The following is a 20,652-nucleotide window of genomic DNA, read 5'->3' on the forward strand; positions in this document are numbered from 1 at the left end:
CCCCAAGTTTAGAGGCGGCGGGACTTTGCGGGAAGTTGGGCAGGCAGCTGGCACCGCTGGGCGGTACGGCTCGGCACGGCACGGCTCGGTACGGGCTCGGCTCGGGGTACGGCGGAGCGGAGCCCCGGGGGGGCGGCCCCGGGGGCGCGGTGCTCCAGCCGCGGCAGCCGGCTCTCGGGGTGCGGAGACACCTCCGGCTGCTCCCCGCCTTACTCCAGGGTGAAGCCTGGCTGTGCCTATCCCCAGCAAACGGGGCGCCGGGAGCGTTCCCCCCCCCCGTCCTCCGCGGGCAGGTCCCGGGGGTGCGGGCTGGGGCACCTCGGGGCACCCCCCCCCCGGGTGCAGCATCCCCCGGCGAGCGGAGCGGAGGAGGGGAGAGCACTTCTTTAAAACGTGCCCCTGAAGAGGTTAGTGCTCCGGGGAGGACGGAATGATGACAAAGATAATGCAACGTGCTGTCATCTCGCCGGGCTGCCTGTGTTGGGCAGATCCCTGCTGCCTGCTCAGCGGCTAACTGCGCTGGTTTTACGGTGGTTTCGGGAGAGAGGACACTTGCCAAGCGTCTTTCTCTGAAAGATTCATGTAATTCCGGCAGCGCATCCTACCTACAATTAAGCCGTGGATGGATGTTGCCGTTCACTGATGCATATTTTTAGGCGAAGAGGGGTATTTCTTAAATGCAAGCTGTTGCCTGTTAAAAATAGCTTCACGGCGTGCTTTTGCTGAGAATGCAGTCAAGGTTCAGTGATGGTTATTATGGTTAGAGTCTGTTAAGCAACAATTCACCAGCTGAACTTTGGTGGTGTCAGATATGGTTTGGGTTTGTTTTTTTTTTTTTTTTTCCCCCTGTGCTGCTTCATTGTACTCCGCAGTGAGCTGAGTTTCTTAGACACTGCTACATTTGTAGGTTATTAGGAGAGACGGTAGTATTTCTAGGATGGTGCATCTAAACACCTACCGAACTTTCAGATATGGAAATGTATTTGTTTTTGTTTTTTTTTTATTATATGGTTCTACGGCCTAAAGTTCTCTTCATATTGATTTGCTTGCATATGACCTAAGAATGGTTTCACTTCTTGAATTGCTAGCCAGACAAAAAGTCATTAGCGTCTCCTGTAGAACAAACACGTGCCTTTTGTGTTTTGTGACTTAAAAGTGCAGAGTAGTCAGCTGAGCAGATTACAGATTAAAACTCAAAGTTTGCTGGAACTGTCCATGAAGAGTAAATATTTTTAAGGTTTGACTGAAAATCATATGGGCTTGTTTGTGTAAACAAATGTCTAATTGAACAGCACTGCACTTGATACCAACTGGGGACTACTTGATCTCTGGCAAAAAAGGGAAATTTCCGTCAATAAATAGTCGCAACATATATATGAACTATGCATATGTATTTATATACATTGATATATCTATTTTATATATAAACACACACATGTATATACGCACACATTCACTTATAAACAGTAAATACCAGTGGAATAGTTGTCTTGAAGCTTTTTTTTTTTTGTCGTGGATGAAAATGTTGTCACACGTCTCGTCCTGAGAGCTTCTCTGCTGCTGCTGGTGCCGTTTCATTCTTGGGTGTTGAGTCAAAGGATTCATCTGGCTCTTCACGTGCCAAAAGAAAGAAAATCAATTTGAATGCAGAAAAGAGGAAACTACTTATATGACAATTTAGTAGTGAAACTACCTTTTTTTTTTTTTTTTTTAAATGGCGCTTAGATTCTGTGTCTCAAGTGCAGTCACCACGCAGTTCTGAAATCAATAACAAAATAGTTGTATGGTTCAGACTTTGTCATAGGAGGACTAATCTCTAATTCAGAGTGGTTTGTAACAGGAACATGATGGAACAGTGAAGATTTACGTGACAAAACACTTAATTCCACTAATGCAATGGAAGACGGTAATGGATTTTATCTTCTTTGCTAAACTAAAAGTAGGTATCTGGAAACTGTATAAATGAGAAGGTTGAGGCAGACTCTCATGTTTGAATTATTTCGTGTGGTTGAAGTGGAAGGATGAAGTTATATAATGCACTGGCAGCATTAGCAAGGATGGGATTAGAGATGCATAATCATAGAGATGCAAGTAAGATACTGCTTATATTTTAACATTATTTTAATCAACCTGTGGCAGGAGCTCTATGAGAGCCAGGAGTTTCAGTGGGAAAATATTATGTTTGTAGCCCAGGTGATTTCAGTGTTATTACACGTGTTTTTAAAGATGGACTGTGTGCCAGTACTAAAGTACCTCTCAGAGTATTTGTTCATATTTAAGATCGAGTTGTTCGGTGGAAGCAAACTCTCCCAAAGTTCATGAGGTATTGCTAACCATGATACTACAATCCATCCACCCCCCCAATAAGGATTTCTTATCAAATTCCTCTGCTGACTAGGAAGGGAATCCTTCTTATTATGAATTACTTTTCCTATGCTGAGTGCTTCCTCATATGTTGATGGGAGCAAAATTTTAAGAAGCTGTAACTCAGCGTAGTGTTACCGATACGTTCCGATGTACTTTCTCTAGAGATAAGCTAGCAGCAGCGGTCTGATCTTGCCTAAATGACATATTGATTTAGGAAGTTAGAACATCCAACTCTCTTTCAGTACAGATACATCGCTCAGGTGAAGAAAGCCATGATGTAAACAGGTGCCAATAGGCTCCCTCTCCCTCCTAACTCCTAATTACCTTTACAGTTACTGTATCCTTAAAAGCTGTATATCCCACAACCAGAAACTGCCAGGCAATGTGCTCTTAAATCATTCAGTGCTCTGGATACTTGGGTGATGTGAATCCAACGTCTTAGAGAGTTTGTGGGAGCTGTACCCTGGTTTGAACTGGGCTCCTTAATTGCTGTCTTCAGGCTTCAATTCCTCCCTTCACCCACCTATTTTCCTCCGTACCTTGCACAAGTGAGGGATAACTCTGAATTCTCACCATATTCCTTGGCTGTAGTTACATTGCTCAGCTGGAAGAATCCAAAGTGCTGTGGAAAAACAAGGTAGATTTCCAATAAGAGAGCATTTTTTTTTTTTCTTCACTGCTTTCACTCACAAATTAGTATTTCTTATTTATTTATGTTTCTTAGTGAAGTGCACAGTTTTTCTTACTGACGAAGTGCGGTGCCAGATTTGGAGTCTAAATACAGCTATTCACGCGAGGGGAAGAGCTCCTACAAGTTCTTATCTCAAAGCAGCCCCAAATTACACCAACCTCTCCCCTTACACTGCAATTTCACTAGAATTAACTAATTACCTATAGCATTGTCAACCCATTCCCTTAAAAATACGTAGGGCTGTCCACGTATCCAACGGAAAGCGTGTTGTACAGTCATACTGGCTGTTTGTCCCTACGACCTTTTCATTTGTGTTTCCCGGGGCTGAAAGACACGATTACAATTCAGTCCCGGTTACTCGATTTGATTTTTACATGCGAGGGAGACAGGAAAGCTACCCAGGAGCTGGAGTGCGGCAGGCGCGTTGCAACGGGAGCCCTGTAATCCTTTGATTACACAGCTGTGCCTGACATGCCACTAAACAGCACTTTAGGGGCAAGCAGTTAATGTAGCTTTTCCATGGAATATTTATGAATTTATGTTACACCTGGTTTCCAGCAGCTGGTGAACGTGGCTTGTAAGCATTAGTTTTAAGGAGCGTGGCATCCTCTGGAAGAAGAGATAGCCAAGTGATGTGCCTGATACCTAGCGAGGAGAAGCAGAGAGACAAATGATGTCTTGTTGAGTACCGGTGGCTGATGGCAAGTACAAGGCAGCTGTGGTGGTGGGGAGAGACCAGATGTGATGATGAATGTGAATAGGAGGGAGTGGTCCCTGGCAGGCTCTGTCCCAACGCCCTACCTCTGTCCTCCTGTGGCAGCACACCAGAGGTCATGGACTTGCCAACCCCAACCCATTGCTCTGCCTCTTCTCATTCCCAGATCCAGCTTCTTAAAATTCCCACAAGAGCCTGACCTGGCTGAAATGCATGTTTTCCAAATCTCTAAAGTGGCAAGCCCGCCGGTTTGCCAGCGATCAGTGATACGTATCAGTTAACCCAGCTCCAGAAGGATTTTTGGAGCTCCTGGTGCAGCAAGCCTTCCTCCTTTGGTTTGCAGAAAGCTAAAGCCCCTGCAGCATTGGGGATGGTGAAAGGCACCCTGCCTCTGCGTGATGGGTTTCCTTTGAAATGAATACAGTCGCGTGAAGAAATGTGGTGATGGAGAGGTCGGGAAGTGACATAGGCCTTTATTCTTCTATAAACCAAGCACTGCTAAATACACACTTTTTATTCTAAAATTTAATGTGCTGTCATTTGGACTCATCAAATATGCTTGCCATTTTATAAATAAATGTGGGGGGGGGTTTATGCCAACTCTATATCTAAGGTAGGTTGTTCCTCACTGTACAAGGTGCAGATCTGTACCTAAATAGCAAAATACTAAAACTGTCTTTTTTCATTTGCTTCACGCCTTCCAGTAGGGAAAAAAGTATGTTTCATAAGGAGATATTTTTCCTGTAAAAACCCTTGATGTTCAGTGTGGGTGAATGTACCCTGCTATCTTACATAAAATTAGAAAAACTGATGAGCTTGAAAAAGACTTTTGTATTATTATTTTCTTGCCTATATTGGTGCATGGCTTAAATCTGCCAAGTTTAAGCTGGGCCTGGTAACTTCTCAAGACTGCATGGAACATAAGGAAGGACCTTTCTTTCAAGTAACGGTGGACATTGTGCTACAGGTGAGTTTTAACTGGGACGAGCTGTGAGATCAAACAAAAAGAGTGAAGAAAAAAGATTCATATATGTACAGAGAAAACAAGACTGCTTTGAAAAGATGCAAACTTCTGTAAGGTACATAGGAAAAATAATAAAGATTTATCTGCAACATGGGTACTTAGGGGATGGAAGAAGCCTGGTATTGTTGAAAGAGTGCTGTGAAAGCGGGCAGCACGTTAGATGGGAGTTTGCAATATTGGATGGTTTCAGATGAAGGTGATAATGTCCTTATATGATCTACATGCCCAGCTGAAATTCAGGTCTTGGAGTAGTATGGGTAAAAGCACTTAATTAAAGTGCTTTAGATCTGGCACCAAATTAGTAGGGAGAGATCTCAGCAAAAAAAAAAAAGTGTTAGAAGTCAGGATTCTGGAAGGTTTTACGCGATTTGAAGAAAACGTAAGAGCCCAATGTTAACCTTGCTGTGCCTAAGCTAGCATCTAATGGTCTATGAGTGCCAGAATTTATTAATCCAAAGGAGAAGGAATCTGTTTGCCTGGTGCAGCCGGGAGGTTTGACTGTGTAAAGCTAGAAATAGGAGGAAATGGAGAAGGGTCGTTTAATAGATTATTAGGAGTATGTATTGCATAATGAGATGGGTTTGCCTGCAGGGCCAGCTCCTCACAGGGGAGCTTCATCTCCTGAAAATTCTTTAACAGCTCTTAAAAACAACACTTTTTTGCAAGTCCATCAAATGCCTTATCTAATATTCCTTTCCAGCCTCTTTGATTTTGTCTACGTGTTCATTGAGAAATTCGCCTTCTATCTGAGCTATGTAAATATTAAATAGATAACGTTAAATAGATATTGTTAAGGTTAAATAAGTTACATGGGTAATGAATCTGAAACTTCTAGGATTTTGCAGGAACACTCTAAAAGCTCAGCTTTTCGTAGATCTATTTCACCATGTTAGGCTAGCGGTCGTGCTCCTCTTCTGTCTTCCGTCACCAGTTAGTGCGTTTGTGGGACCGCTGCCGTGCAGTTCATCCTTCCGGCTTGGTTGCCGAAGCCTGAGGAAATTTCCTGGAAGGGATTTTGGATGCTGCTTTGTTGAAGTGGAAGAGGAGCAGGAGCATCAGGTTTTGAGCCCAGGCAGAGCTGATACCAGTTCAGCTCCCCAAAGGGATACGGGCTCACGCTTGGAGGTTGTGCTTCAGGATCAGGGACTCTTTGCTGCTTTTGTGGCTCCCTGGAGCTGTAACCTGGGCTGACACTGTGATTTCTGGGTCCTAACTGCATCTCATGCAAGCGCCGAGGTCGGATAAAAACATTGGGCGAAAACATCACCGTGGGTTAAGGCTACCGAGAGAAATCACAACACGAGATACAGTGGTGGTCTCTTGATTTAAAAAGACAAAAAACGTGTTCTTGAGCACTTCAGCATTGAGCATTACGGCTTTACGCCCTGAGCAACTCATCGGAGCCATTCATAAAGTAAATAATTTAGAGGAAAAATTTCATAAATTATAGAGCTATGAAAACAGTTTCTCAGGTTGAGGATTAACTTGCCTGAGGAACAGATAAGGATAAATCAGAATGAGACCACTATCGCTCTTGACATTTAGTATTAGAATTACTTTGCAAAGCTATTCATACCAGCTTTAAAACAATTTCAACAAGAAATGAGATGTGAGAGGTGAACAGAAGGGACCAGCGGAACCTAAGCTCATCTCTCTCACTAACAGGAAAGAAGAAAAATTAATTTGTCTAACATCAAGCTACTTTAAATACTGAAGTGTTTAACTCTTCAGAGAAGATTTTCGAACATTGCTAAGGAGAGCAGCAAAACTAAAAATACACAGCATAGTAAAATGGAATATATATTGGTATCCATGGAAATCCCACATGGATTTCTCTTGCATTAAGGTAGATCAAGAGTAATTCAGCTCTTAGTTTTCACTGGTGTAAGAGGGACCAGAATCTTGCTCTGTGAGCACTGAAAAAGTTTTCTGTTTGTTTTGGAGAAGTTCAGAGTCCTCTGCTCGACGAAGTGTGTGGCTTCCACACCTGGGAAGTGGTCTGCTCTAACACCCTGCTACTCCACAGTGAGTAGTTTTTAGCTTAACTCCCCACTGCTTGTAAAAAAACCAACCCAAACAGATTGCAGTAAATCTTTGGGTAAAATATCCTTTTTCCATGGCTTCAAATCACCTGCTGCTTATTTCTGCATACAACTTTACAAATTGAGTATTCTTGTTGTTCCATGCCAGAGTTACAACGTTGCAGTAACTCATTTGGGTGTAATAGAGGGGAATGCATAAATAGCTGCTGCTGAGTTTTGATAGCTTTCTCTTTTAATGGTACCCATTAGGTGGGTGTAGTAATCTATCCAGTTTTCCAGTTTTTTTATCTTGCTGTACTAGTACATTGGATAATAACTGAGAGAAGCACTACAAAATGTACTGTGAAAATACAGGAAACCGTGTAAATATCAACAGTGATTTTGGTTGGACTATTGCAATTCCTAGATTCTAAGGCTTTTCAGTATTAGAAAATGAACTGAAACTTTATGACAATTTCTATTTGCACATTAAAAATAGTTCCCTGTTACTGAGAGATGAATACCCCATCCATAATCACTAAAAATGTTACACTGCAGGGTTTTAATAACCTTCTTTGTGTATCTTTAAAGATAACAATTATGAAATAGCAAATATCATTAAGATGCATTTAACAAAAAAAAAAAAAAAAAAAAAAAAAAAAAAAAAAAAAAGAGGGTTTCAAATTAGATAATATAAATGCTGTGTTCATTCCAAACAGTAATTCTCAGGATAAACCTCTGGCTTCATGAAAGTCAATGAAATGTCTTCCTGCTGACTTCAGCATGCCAGGATTTAAAAAAAAATAAATTGAAATGGGAGCTTAAAAAGTTTTCTTCTTGATGAGTGACTGGAGCTGCAGTCATTCAGCTGTACTTTTCTGTGCATATGTTCTTTAATTCAGCCAGGAAGTCTTAAGGTGAAGGTAATGTCTGGTGGGGATGAGGGTATGTGAAAAGGAAATAATATTTCTCTTTGAAATAATAGATCCGTAGTCGTGTTATCCCAGAGGTCCCCTTTTATTGAGATATTGCAGACGCGTGCCCGTAGCCGTGCGAAGGGAAGCTGACCGTGCAGGTGGACGTTCCTGTTAAGGATATTTAGGCCTGAAACTTGATGGCAAGCCCCAAAGTCTAACTCATTATTTAAAGTCTTGCATTCCTGCTCTGTGTGGATGGGCATTTGGGCAGTCTTTGGCATCAAGTGCAGCATTCAGGCATGGGTTTAGGGACATTTTTAGCTTTGTCCTTTTGGCGTCAAGGATTTTTATGTAGCAATTGAATAGGAGGAAGGAATTAATTTGATTTAGCGATGTCAAACTGAAAATGAAGTTCCTCCTAGCACATCCTTCGAAGAACACTCAATGGCTCTGGATTTAGCCTACCATCCGCTTTATTTTTGGAGGGATATTTTTGAACTTCCTCTGCTGATAAATATTTAGAGTTTGTTTATATTTCATCTGATTTCTGTTAGTGCTTACAGATTTTTTTTTCTATAAATACTTATTACTGAAGAAATTGCTGTTACAAGCCTTGAAATTTCAGTGCTAGCAATTTTGTCATTTGAATCGTAGCTGACTGACAGTGCATTTATTAATTATTCCAAGTGAGGCTTATAGCTTTCTACAAGAGAACTTTATTTCTGGGCTGTGGGAGTTAGAAGGGGAGCTGTAATTGCTTTATGTCTGGAGTGCAGGTTTAGGTGCAGAAGGCTTGGCTGGATTAGATGAGACCATCACTGAGGATCAATAAAGTATGAAAAGTGGAAAGGCTGTTTCAGAATTGTAAAAGTTTCAATCACCAGCATGCTGGTAAGCTCAGAAAGAAATTAGCAGCTGTTTCTTTTTTGTGTAATTAAAATCTAATGAAAAACAATTCAGAGAAACCCGCGTTGATATCAATTACGTGGAGCATTTGAAGGATTTCCTTTGCAAAATTCTGTGCAGCCTTTGCTTACAGCCCGGCTCTGTACGATTCTCGCTGGTGTTGCCCAGCTAAATCTTAGTGCTGTTTTGCTCTGCCTTGCTAATTCCTTTTTGGAGTCATGTTTTGCCTGTTGTGAATATGACAATCCCACTTTAATTAGATAACAGCAGTCGTCACCATGCATAGGGATTGTGATGCCTAGGAGTCTCAGAAGTATCTGTGTCAAAATAAATAAATAAAACATCTAAAAAGCTTTACCAAGAAGCAGTAAACTTAAAAATTGAATTGGTTAACAGCATCGAAATGAGTTGCTCTATTATATTACAGCATAGAGCCACCAGATGTCACTTATTTTGTGCACCAGTGTACTGGAGAGAAATATGCCCTTGGTATGTAAAAGATAAAAAAAAAAAAATAGCAACTTGCTATAAGTGGATTTGTTTCTGTTTGTATTCATAATTGGCAGCTGTCTTCCTCGATAAATATTTTCATCTTAAAATAGATTGTATAGACTCATTTCTCACAGATAAGACAGACTTGCATTTTTTATGAGCCTTAAATGTCAGCAGTGACATTTTGAAATTCAGTCTTTAAGAAAATAATTAATAGGCTTACTAAATTTTCGAAAGAATGAAAGTACATTTTATGGAAAGGACAGTTTTATTATTATGAACTGTACTATCATTAAAGACACTTCAACCAGTGGCTTAAATACATATTCATCTTCAGCCAAGTTAAAAGCAGTGCGATGAGTCTTAAAGTCATGCAGGACTAAAAGCAAGGTGGAAGTACGTGTAGACAGGGGAAGGACCACTTCTGAAGATCAGAGAGCAGCATCCACTTAGAGAACAATGCAATTTATCCTCAGGGCGTAAAGGCTTCAAAGAAAAGTGTAAATAAGGATAGATAGATGGGGATAGATCTCTGAAGTGGAAAAGGAACACTTGGTACCCGACGCAAAGCTGTTTTTCCTGACCCCGCTGAGCATGGACGGTGTCAGTGAGCAGGATGAGATGACTAATTGCTCACGAGTGGGAGCGAGCAAAGCGCTCGTGATCTGGGTCATGGTGTTCAACGGTGGTTTTTCTCCTCCCAGTACCAGAGATGCTAATTTGACAGGTGCAGACCCTCGTCCTGCTCCATGGTCACATAAGCCTCATGCTCATTTATTTTTTGGTCTGTACCCAAAGGCAGCACCATTAGAAAGGGGAAATTTCATTTTCGGGACTTGAAGCAGAAAGACTGAAAATTGAGTGATTTCCTGAAGGGTAATCATTAGTGGGGTTTTTCCCAGTGGTAGTACCGTAGTTTGGTTTTACATTTTAAATGTGTCTTCTACCTCAGATTTCCATTTGGGATGGAGTCATACTCGCTCTGTGGATCTCATGCAGGTTGAAGGACATAAATCCGTCGCTCCGAGTGAGTGATGTGAGGGTTGCTCTCCAAATTATTTTCCTTTTGAGTCCTCAGGAGCAGCTGTTTTGAAAGACTACCCACCTTCATTTTTCATCTGTGCTGAAAAATGTACTCTAGCATGGCATTCACTAACTGCAGGCAGAGTACATGACACAGACTTTTCCCCCTCCTTTTCTTCTGTGCTTGAGCAAAAATAGAGGTGAGCAAAGCACTCCTTAACTAATAGAAATGGTGTTGACTTCTAAATGTAGCAAATTGGTGTTTTAGCAGCTAGTATGAAACCAATTATATTAATGAGGGCTCCAGTGTCTTAACTGAGAGTTGTTTATGAGACCAAGGGTTTCACTTCCTAGCAGCTGGTCTTGCACCATTGCTCCCGAAAATGCCACCTGCCAGCTTTAGCCCCGGCAAGTGCTTGCTGGTACCGTCGTGCAGCAGGGTCCCGGAATGGCTCTGGGATGGGGAGCGTGATTGCAGCTTGGAAAGGTTGGAAAAATTACCTTCTCTGTCTTTTGAGCTTAAGGAAAGACTGAAATTCGCCCTGTTTAATATGGTTACCGGTGGAAATTCAGATTCAATGCTGTCTGCCTTAGATGGTTTATTTAGAAATTGGATTGCCGGTGACTTTCTGTCTTGTACAATGCATATCTGAATTTTGTTCAAAGTCCCTCAATCCCCATGTAATGGGATTCTGGATGGTGAGTTAGGAGATACAGATTTTTCTTGGACTTCCACCATTTTATGCCATATGGTAGTATAGGTAACACGTGTCAGTGCTCTGTCATTTTGTCATCCACAAATTGTAAAGCACTCTGGCATCTGCCACTGGGAGTTGCTCCAGGAAAGTGAATACTGTCCATGCCCCAAGGGTCTGACACACATGGACGTTAACCAAACTCCGAGATACATTTGAGTGCACTCCGGCATCCCCCCGAGTCTGCTGTGTATGGCATGAATGTTTGCAGTGAAACTACTGCCTTTACTCATTTAATTAGTTTTTCAGGTTGGACAGAAGCTTCTGTATAAAAAGATTAATGAAATAATATGTATGTTCTATTTAAATGTTCATGTTTGGAGAAGACATTTTGTCTGTTCTAGATCAGTTTTTTTGGCGTAGCTTAGCCCTGTGCAAGGAAACTTTAGGAGGAAAAGAAAGAATAACTTCAAAGTCAAGTTTTCACATGGAAAGGAAGAAAAAGCATATAACTGTAAGGGGTTTTTCTGCTTTTCTATTATTATCAAAGTCTAATTTATGGCACTGAGCCATGCAATAAAGAAACAGAAATATCTTATCAGCATATCATTTATTTTTTCACTTAATGAGAAGAACTGTGAAATTGTTTGGGTTTATAGATTATTCTGAACTTCTGAAGTCAATTACTTTGATCATAAATGTTTTGGATACTGAAGGCATTTTTCAGGATTTAAACATGCCAGAAAGTTGTAAAATAAATCAAATGGTCAGTGGTGAGACTATCATTTCTCTTACACACCTAGGATGAATGGTTTTCTAGCATGCCTAGTTTCTCCACATACTGGTGAAATAATTGCTATAAAAGCAGCAGGAGTGACTCAGTTATTCACATAGTAGGTTCCTTTTTTGTTCACTAGAAGGACTTTGTCCATCAGGGCCAGAAAGCCGATCCCTGGGCACCTTCCCTTGTTGGCTCTGTCTGGTTTGAAGCTCTACTCCAGCTGTGCAAAGCAGGACCTGCTCTATGGAAGCACGTTGGAGATGTAGAAGGAAATTGTCATGGTCAAGTTGCCAACTCACCCTTGAAAGCATAAGCAAAGAGAGGAACTCACAGAACAATTATGTTGTCAAAGACTGGACGTCTTTCATGGGGAGAGTACCACAGCAGTTCATAATTGAAAAAACCCAACCAAACCAACCAATTTAGCTGACAACCGCATTGCCCAGACGCATGGAGGCTCTCACATCTAGGTGATAAGGCTGCTGAATTGGTGTTGGAGCTGTTTCTGCTGAAGCCAGGGCAAGCCAGAGCTGGTGGGATACTCTTCTGGGACCTCTGCAGCAGAGGACATAATGCAGGGCAGAGGGGTTGCAGCATCCAAAACTGCTCCTGCCAGCTGCTGATCGCATTCCTGAAGCTTTGATGGAAGATGTGGCATTTCGTGGCACATTATCGCATGTTGCTGTCTTTAGATGTGGGCGTGGAGTGATCTTTGTGGAAGACAATGATTGATATGGCTTTTGGCGGCAAATGCCATGTTTTGTTAACGGCATTCTTGAGGGTGACAAGTGTTAAAGGAAACCGAGCACAGGCTGACTTCTACAATGCCTTATTTCTGAAACCATACAGCTCCTTTTAGTGACCACTAAAAAACCCAGATATAACTCAATAGCATTGAGGTAATTTTTCACATTTCTCTAGATCTGAGACACTAAAAGAACCCTTGTCTCTGGAGCTGAAGTTTGATGCATCAGCTGGACTGAGCTCTTCTGCTGACAAATACAGTGTATTTCTATACTGTTATCTGCATATAATGTATTTATTTTATTTACCATTGTTTTGTAGTGGCTGGGTCTCACTTTTGAGAAATGAACACTGCTTTCCTAGAATGTTTGTGTTGTCACTTATTTGACAGGGTTTAGAGGATTTATTTGGTGGTGTTTATATTATATAGTAGTGCTTAGAAACTGTGAATGGGCTTGGAAGCCTTCTTGTCCAGCCCTAAGACACCCTAGTCACCTTTTATTTCAGTGTAGTCCCTGCTGCAGATATATATTAAGGAATTTCTAGTTTATTTCACATAAAAAATATCCCCTCCAAATACATCTGTATGCTTTTCATGCCATCTTAGTCTCCTGCATGTCTGAAAGCTTCAAATGCATTAACAGCCTAACCCGAGTTATTACATTAATCTCATGAAATCAAAGATTCATGTCTTTGACTCAAGGTGGAGTAAACACTATTGGAAACAGAGAAATTTAACGGATGGAATTGCATTTCAAAATTTGGGAGGTATTTTTGCTGGACATGATTTTTGGTTAGATCTGTTAATGGTGCTAAAGTTGGAGTTTATAGGTCCTTGCAAAGTATTTTGTGGGATATATTCTGGAGATGCTTCTAGTTCTCTGCAGAGCTTTATAATGTTAATGCTCTATCTCAATTTCCCTGCATTAGAAACTACACTTTTTGGGTTATCATTAACAGTCATGCATCTGTTCTTGAAAAGCTGGTTGCCAACGGCGGTTGATGGAATTTGTGTCACTTCAGATTTCTTCTGTTAATTGCTTCAGTAAATGGCTTATTTCAAGAAGTGGAACCTGAGCTCCAGAGCTAGTGTCAATCCAGTTTCAGCTGCAACGTCCTATAGCAACTCTATCTGGACCTCTATTTGCCTAGAACCAAGTATATCAAAAAGCACTGCTGTTGAAAAATAAAACCTCCCACTGTTCACTTTTGAGTTGTGCCCTGCTATCCCCAGGGACATGGGGATCTTTCATCGGAGTGAGAGCTTTTTGGCTGGAGCGCAGCATTTGAGAATGGTTGTTCTCACTTTCTCCTTAAAACTGTGTCCTCTGGGCCATCTCAGGAGATGGTCTGTCCCACCGAGCAAGCGAGAGGAGCAACCTGGCCTCAGGCATCCCTGTGTAGCACCCAAGTGGTGTTCAGGTAGGGATCAGTAAGGACCACTGGGTGAATGAGACACCTGTGCCATCTGGGAGCTCCATCAAGGGTGGGATTTTTTTTTTTCAATTTCTCAATGCAAAACCTTAAAAAGTGAATTTTGACCCCTCTGCAGTTTAAGCAGAAGAAGAGTGAAAGGTTAGTTTGAGTCAGTCTCCCTACAACAGAAGTTAATTACTTAACATCACCATTGGAAAAAAAAATCTCTTTGAGAGCTTGCCTTGGATTGCCTCTGCGCCACAAATAAAGTTTGCTAGGCTAAATGTTACCTTTATGTTGCAGAAAATGATGCAAAAGAGGCAGGGTGTGAGGGTGTGCATGCCAAATTTTTCTAGGTGCATTCATCATTATGCAAAGTTGGTTTGTTTTGTGGTGGTGTTTGTTTTTTTTTTTCCCCCGGGTTTCTTTCCATGGAAATTCAGCAAAGAGAGTTCTCAGATTTTTATCTTGTTTGTTTGCAGTCTGCAGTCCAGTTAAGTGCAATGTAAAGCATGAAAAGGTATTTGTGGTTGTGTTCTTTCCAAGTGGAAAACAAGCATACTGAAGCCAAACATGGGCAAAATCTGTAGGAATAGAGAGTCAAGTCAAGGGAGTCAGTGACACAGTGGGTGAGGAACAGATTTATCTTATTATTGTTCTGGATATGACATTATTTACTTACTGCGTTCCTGTATTCAGTTTGTGTGGCTGCATTTTAGTAGCGGGGGGAGCTCCAGGGGTGGCTTCTGTGAGAAGCTGCGAGAAGCTTCCCCCATGTCCTACAGAGCCAATGCCAGCCGGCTCCAAGATGGACCCACCACTGGCCAAGGCTGAGCCCATCAGTGATGGTGGTAGTGCCTCTGGGGTAACAGAGTTAAGGAGGGGGCGGGGGGAAAAGGCACTAGAAGCAATTGTAGTCGGGGAGAGGAGTGAGAAGCTGTCGGAGGAACAACTGTGCAGACACTAACGTCAGTGAAGAAGGAGGGGGAGAAGGTGCTCCAGGCAATGGAGCAGACATTCCCCTGCAGCCCATGGAGAAGACCATGGTGGGGCAGGCTGTCCCCCTGCAGCCCGTGGAGGTCCATGGTGGAGCAGAGATTCCACCTGCAGCCCATGGAGGACCCCACGCTGGAGCAGGTGGAGACACCTGAAGGAGGCTGTGGCCCCGTGGGAAGCCCACGCTGGAGCAAGCTCCTGGCAGGACCTGTGGATCCGTGGAGAGAGGAGCCCACGCCAGAGCAGGTTTGCTGACAGGACTTGTGACCCCGTGGGGGACCCACGCTGGAGCAGTCTGTTCCTGAAGGTCTGCACCCCGTGGCAGGGACCCACGCTGGAGCAGTTGGTGAAGGACTGTAGCCCGTGGGAAGGACTCATGTTGGAGAAGTCCATGGAGGACTGTCTGCCATAAGAGGGCCCCCAGGCTGGAGCAGGGTCAGAGCGTGAGGAGTCCTCCCCCTGAGGAGGAAGGAGCGGCAGAGACACCGTGTGAGGAACTGACCACAACCCCCATTCCCCGTCCCCCTGTGCCGCTGGGAGGGGAGGGAGAGAAATGGGGAGTGAAGTTGGGCCGGGGAGGAGGGAGGGGTGGGGGGAGGTGTTTTAAGGGTTGGGTTTAATTCTCATGACTCAACTCTGATTTGATTGGTGATAAATTAGATTAATTTTCCTGAGTTGAGTCTGTTTTGACGGTAATTGGTGAGTGATCTCTCCCTGCCCTTATCTCGACCCACGAGCCTTTCGTTCCGTTTCCTCTCCCCTGCCCAGCTGAGGAGGGGGGTGGCAGAGCGGCTTTGGGGGCACCTGGCCTCCAGCCAGGGTCAACCCACCGCAGTCCCATACATAGCATGGCATTTTTCTTTTTGTTATTACTGTTGTAAACGAGGGTCTTCATGCAGTTGTGTGATTACTGCTCTAGAGTTTACCATGTTATGAAAATTGATTCAAGAGCTGTCATTTTTTTTTAGAGGCTGGTGAAAGAATGAAACTCTCTCTCTTTCTTGTAATAGTGGAAATCAGTAAATGAAGATATTTGAATTTCTTTGAAGGGTTGTTCTTTAGTTGTGATGACAATACGGAGTGTTCAATCCATTTTCAAATGGCATTAGGTTCCACATCAACTATAAAGATCTGCATTGTTAGAAACAGAAAACAGAGTATAGCCATGCAGACACATCTTCAGAATGATGGTATCTTGTAAGCTGCTTGGTAAGAATTTATTGCACGTTAGTGTAGTTAAAGAGCACATGATAGAGATGAGTGATGGAGTCTAAGCCTTTGATGAAACACTTACGAATAGTGGTAGGAGGCTTTGGAAGTAAATGTTGCTTGACTTGTGCAGAATAAACACTTTTGTAAAGTGTTGAAAGCAATATATTATATTATATTATATTATATTATATTATATTATATTATATTATATTATATTGTAAATGTTTTGCTTAATTAGCTGTAGCCAGAAGTTACCTGCAGGAATTTTATCTGGTGATACTGTGTTACTGTTACAGAGATAACTAGAAATTTCTTGAGAGTACTTAGACCTTTATGGGTTCTCCATTTGAACTTTGAATCTACTTCACTTTGGAACAAGTGTGTGGTTTCTTGGTTAATGGGCCAAGATTTATCTACTGTGTTGTTGCTGAAAAAATTAAAGTTGCTGAACATTTATAAAAGTTACTACTAAGCTTGGAACACAGGTTTGTTTTTTTTTTACAGTATTGAAACAAAGCCACAGTTGTGATTTGGCATCAATGAATAGTTTTTGTTGACTAATTTTTGTTTGAATTTACAAGAAACTTTAATGACAGACTCTAATACTGAGTTTGTCTTTTCAGGATGCAGCTGTGTATGTTTCTTTTCACCCGCTCAGCACTAGATGAAAGATGAAATGCCCTATTCATGAAAAAGCCCTGACATGGTACTTATGTACATTTGAGATATGTTTCTCCATCCATTTTAATGAATGTCTCATGGTGAAGGTACCATATATGAGTCATAACAAAAATTTTCAAATGACTGTGTTATGATAGTAAAGTTTATGGGGAAAATTCAGTTGGAGGTGGAGGAAAATCCCTTCTCAGTCACTGAAAATCAAATGAGCAGCTGTTAGCATATACGTTGCTCTAGAATTGTCACAACAATATTGTGTTTAAAGCAATGTTAAGTATCACATAGACTGATCCCCTTCAGAAAGACTGCTTATTTATGAAGCGTGAAGGTATATCAAATGAATTCTAGTAGATACCATTTGGTTGCATTATTGCATGCAAACAACATTTTGCCACACCATGAGATAAACAGGTAGTTGAAGGCATTACGTTATGCATATTCTATTTATTCTGTATGTTGTTATTCATCCCTCAAAAGCAGCCTTAAATTAGCAGCTGATCTCTCACAACCCACAAGATTTAGCAATTCAGACTGTATACCATTTGCAAAGTGGCAGTAAGTATTAGATTTCAGATGGTGGAAAGAATATGTTTCTCACTTTAAATCAACTTGAGGTAGCAGCTGCTAAAATCAAGTAAAATCAAATGTGTAAAAAGAACAAGATGGTAATCAGAGTAACATAACTGTGAATGCCCACTATTTTGCAGCATGCCGAGACTGAAAATGCTTGGCAGGACCGTTGGAAATACTCTCAGAACATTTTTCTCCCACGTGCTGGTTCTGGACCAGTAATCCATGCAAGAGACAAAGACACGGGCTTAAAATAACTCTTCAGCTCTGAAAGATCTCTTCCTGCAAATTCAACTGTGCTACACTAGCTCTCCATCTCTTCCTCAAATAAGAGTCCGCTGGCACTCTGAATGTGAAGATTTGTTTTTCTTTAGCACAGTAAGGCTTTGGTGTTCATCTCACCTAACCTTTAGAAGTGTGGATGGCAGACGCCTAAATCTGAGGCGGTCACTCGAACCTCACGTTGTAGCCGACGCAGAGAAATTGGCTGTCCAGAGCAATTTCCCTGTGTTCAGATAAGGTGATGAATACGAGCGTGCTGTCCTCATCACACTGAGCTTTGCATGAAGGGAAAACCCATATCTCTGTTGAGCGGGTTGCTCCAGAAGAGCTATTTGAGTAAATTACAGCAATATCCATCCAGAGACTCAAACAATGAAGCAGACTTGGAAGCCTGAAAACAAAGCAGGAGGGGCAGCTGTCAGAAAGAAATGCATAACAAAAAATAACCTGCATTTGATAAGTGAACTCTGTCAATACTAGACCAATTCTTTGCCTCTGGAGGTTTTTTTCTGAAGATAAGTACTTATTTATTTTTGATTACAGCCTGACTGCAGGGTGTATGGGAGCTGTATTTAGATATGATATTTTTTCCACCTGCCAACCCCCAAACCCCCTGGATTTGCTTGATAAAAATATCTGGAGTGGAAGAGCTTCATAACAGATGCAGCCTTCATGCTTCGTGTTTCCCTGCTGCATTAGTATTTATAACAGGAATTTGGCTGATTTGTGGGATGATAGTGTGATTTATTCCTTGAAAGAGCACGTAGGTAAGAATTTCTATTATTGTAAAGTAATGTGATATCCTGTGTTGGGAATGAAACTTCAACAGCTGTTTGATTTTATTAAAAATGTAATAAAAACATTTGCGGCAAGATCAGCCTTATCACTTTCACTCTGTGCACCTGAAGATGTATTTGAGGTGATCCCTTTACCTTTACTGTGAGCTTTTTGGTTCCTTTTCTTTTGCTACGTAACAAAAGAAAATAAATATGGCAAATTCAGCCTGAAGAATTCTCACTGATATAAAATCACTGAATAAGTGTTTTAACCTTCTATGTCTGTCTTCATCTTCTTTTTAACATTTGGTGTCTTTCTGGAGATTTAAGAAAAATACACTTTTTCTTATCAAGAGGTAAAAGCTAACTCTTTTAGCATCAGTATTTTATATTTGTTCTGGCTCTTACTGATTCAATCATTTTAATGAAGGACTGACTGGTTTTTGTTAAATGGATGTGATTTCTGATTGTATTCTGAATACCAGAACTTTTTAATCTGGTTCCAAATTTTTGGGAGATGAATCTGTGAGCCCCACAGAATGGATGCATCAGTTTACCTCTGGTTTTGTGGCATGACCTCAAGGACTGTGTAGGATATATTGGGAGGTTGGTCGCGCTTACTATGAAAATGAAAAAAAAAGAAAAGGTACTAAATTTCAACCATGCATAATGATTTCTGAAACTGGCTTAAAATGACTTTTCTGTAAGAAGACATGCACTGGAGTAACTTATGTAAAGACAAAGTTTTACTACAGTGTGCAATTTTTTCATATTCATCATAAATCTGTCTGTGTTTCTGTAGCAAGACACTATGTGAGATGAATAGAAACTAAAGTGAAGAGAAAAGATGAGTTGCTGGAGGTGTTGCACATCATAGGCAGCAAGTTTTGATCAAGAGTTGAGAAGCCAGTGTGTACCATAGGCAAAATTCTGCTCTGAGCATCCTTATAAATCATACAATCCTAGAATGGTTTGTGTTGGAAGGGACCCTAAAGCCCATCTAGTTCCAACCCCCTGCCATGGGCAAGGACACCCTCCACTAGCCCAGAATTTTGCTACGTGTTTGTGCAAGAGGAAGGACTTGAAGACATTGGTGTGAGCTCTACCCTGACTCAGGGTGATGGATTCACGGTGCTTGGGACACATGGTGCCACGGGTTGGGCGGCCGACAGTGGTGCTTTTTGTCTTCCAGGGCTTTTGGACCTGCTTTTCTGGAGGTCATTACAGTGCTGATGCCTCAAATCCCTACACTTCTCTCCAGCTCTCATAAAACCTTCTGTATAAACCTTGCATGGGTTTAGCTTTTGGAAAATGACCTTGTGTGGACCTGAGGCAGGTGTCACTCTGGAGGAATTGTTGGCAAGTTCTCATCCCTGCCTTAAGTGTTGAGGAACCAGTCTGTTATCTTCTAAACCTGTGTGATAGTTTAGATCTAAACTGGAAGACCATCACGTAGTTTGGAGTTTATCAGTAGGCCAGAGGCTGGATGGCTTTGGTTCTGCTTTTTCCTATCTGGACTTTTTATTCTGCAAGTCATCCAAAAATAAATGAGTGTGATTCTAGACTGACTTAAATCAGGTGAAATATGAAGAAAAAATAACACAAAAGTGGGTAAAATTTTTAGTGATATTTTTTCCACTGAAAAATATTTTAATTTAAAAATGGCTAATGTCAAGCTTTATTATTATTATTATTACATTTTCAAGGCAAATCAAACAATAGCACATCAGAAGACACGCATGTGGCATGTTAGGAGCACAAGAAGCTGGACCTTGGTAATTTCTAGGAACCTGCACAAGACTTCAGACCTAATAACAGGTTTCTGGGGGAAGGCATGTCCATGCTGTAGCTGATCCAGGACAGTCTCCTGCTCCCCTTCCCGCTTCCCCCCCGCCTTTTTTTTCTGTTTTCCCAATAATCTCATTATGCAGGCAGTGTTTATGCCCTAATTGAGTGGTGATTCAAGCTCAGTAACTATTTCCTGAGCATTGCAGCACAAATTGTAAGAGTGGGTCCTTGATTGAAACGACTGCCTTTATGCTGATTTTAGGGGAGTTTGCTGATTATTTTGCAAATGGAGGATGCCATTTGTTCCATTCTCGCATTTTCTTTGGAAGTATATTGATGAGGAAGGAGCAGAACATGTTTGGATTAGATCTTCAGAAAGAAACCAGCTGGGTTATAGAATAAGCCACAGTTGTTATTTAGGTGAGATTGCAGATTCAGTGGTGATTCAGGAGGTTTTCTTTGGCTTTAAAAGGCCTCAGAACTGGGAATTTGCACAAGTGTTCAGCAGTTGTTCAACTGGTTGAATGTATAGTCGTGTGTTATGACCACATATTCTAG

General features: G+C 41.6%; 2 protein-coding genes across 8 annotated transcripts in view; both read left to right on the forward strand.

Moving 5' to 3' along the window:
* Positions 1-20,652, forward strand: part of FAM53B (family with sequence similarity 53 member B) — a 527,638-nt gene that overhangs the window by 324,931 nt on the left and 182,055 nt on the right. The gene's annotated exons all lie outside the window — the stretch shown is intronic.
* The window catches only part of CHST15 (carbohydrate sulfotransferase 15), a 50,145-nt gene that overhangs the window by 220 nt on the left and 29,273 nt on the right, over positions 1-20,652 (forward strand). Inside the window, exons 1-2 of one of the 4 annotated variants that reach the window (XM_075757674.1) lie at positions 16,629-16,706; positions 17,386-18,297. The exons of 2 other annotated variants lie outside the window; for them this stretch is intronic. The gene's annotated coding sequence lies outside the window, so the exon portion shown is untranslated. Of the gene's footprint in view, positions 1-16,628; positions 16,707-17,385; positions 18,298-20,652 lie in introns of those variants that run through there. One more of the 4 variants, XM_075757673.1, reaches the window with a different exon arrangement.

This window comes from Balearica regulorum, chromosome 7, assembly GCF_011004875.1.
Source record: "Balearica regulorum gibbericeps isolate bBalReg1 chromosome 7, bBalReg1.pri, whole genome shotgun sequence".
Taxonomy (NCBI): domain Eukaryota; kingdom Metazoa; phylum Chordata; class Aves; order Gruiformes; family Gruidae; genus Balearica; species Balearica regulorum.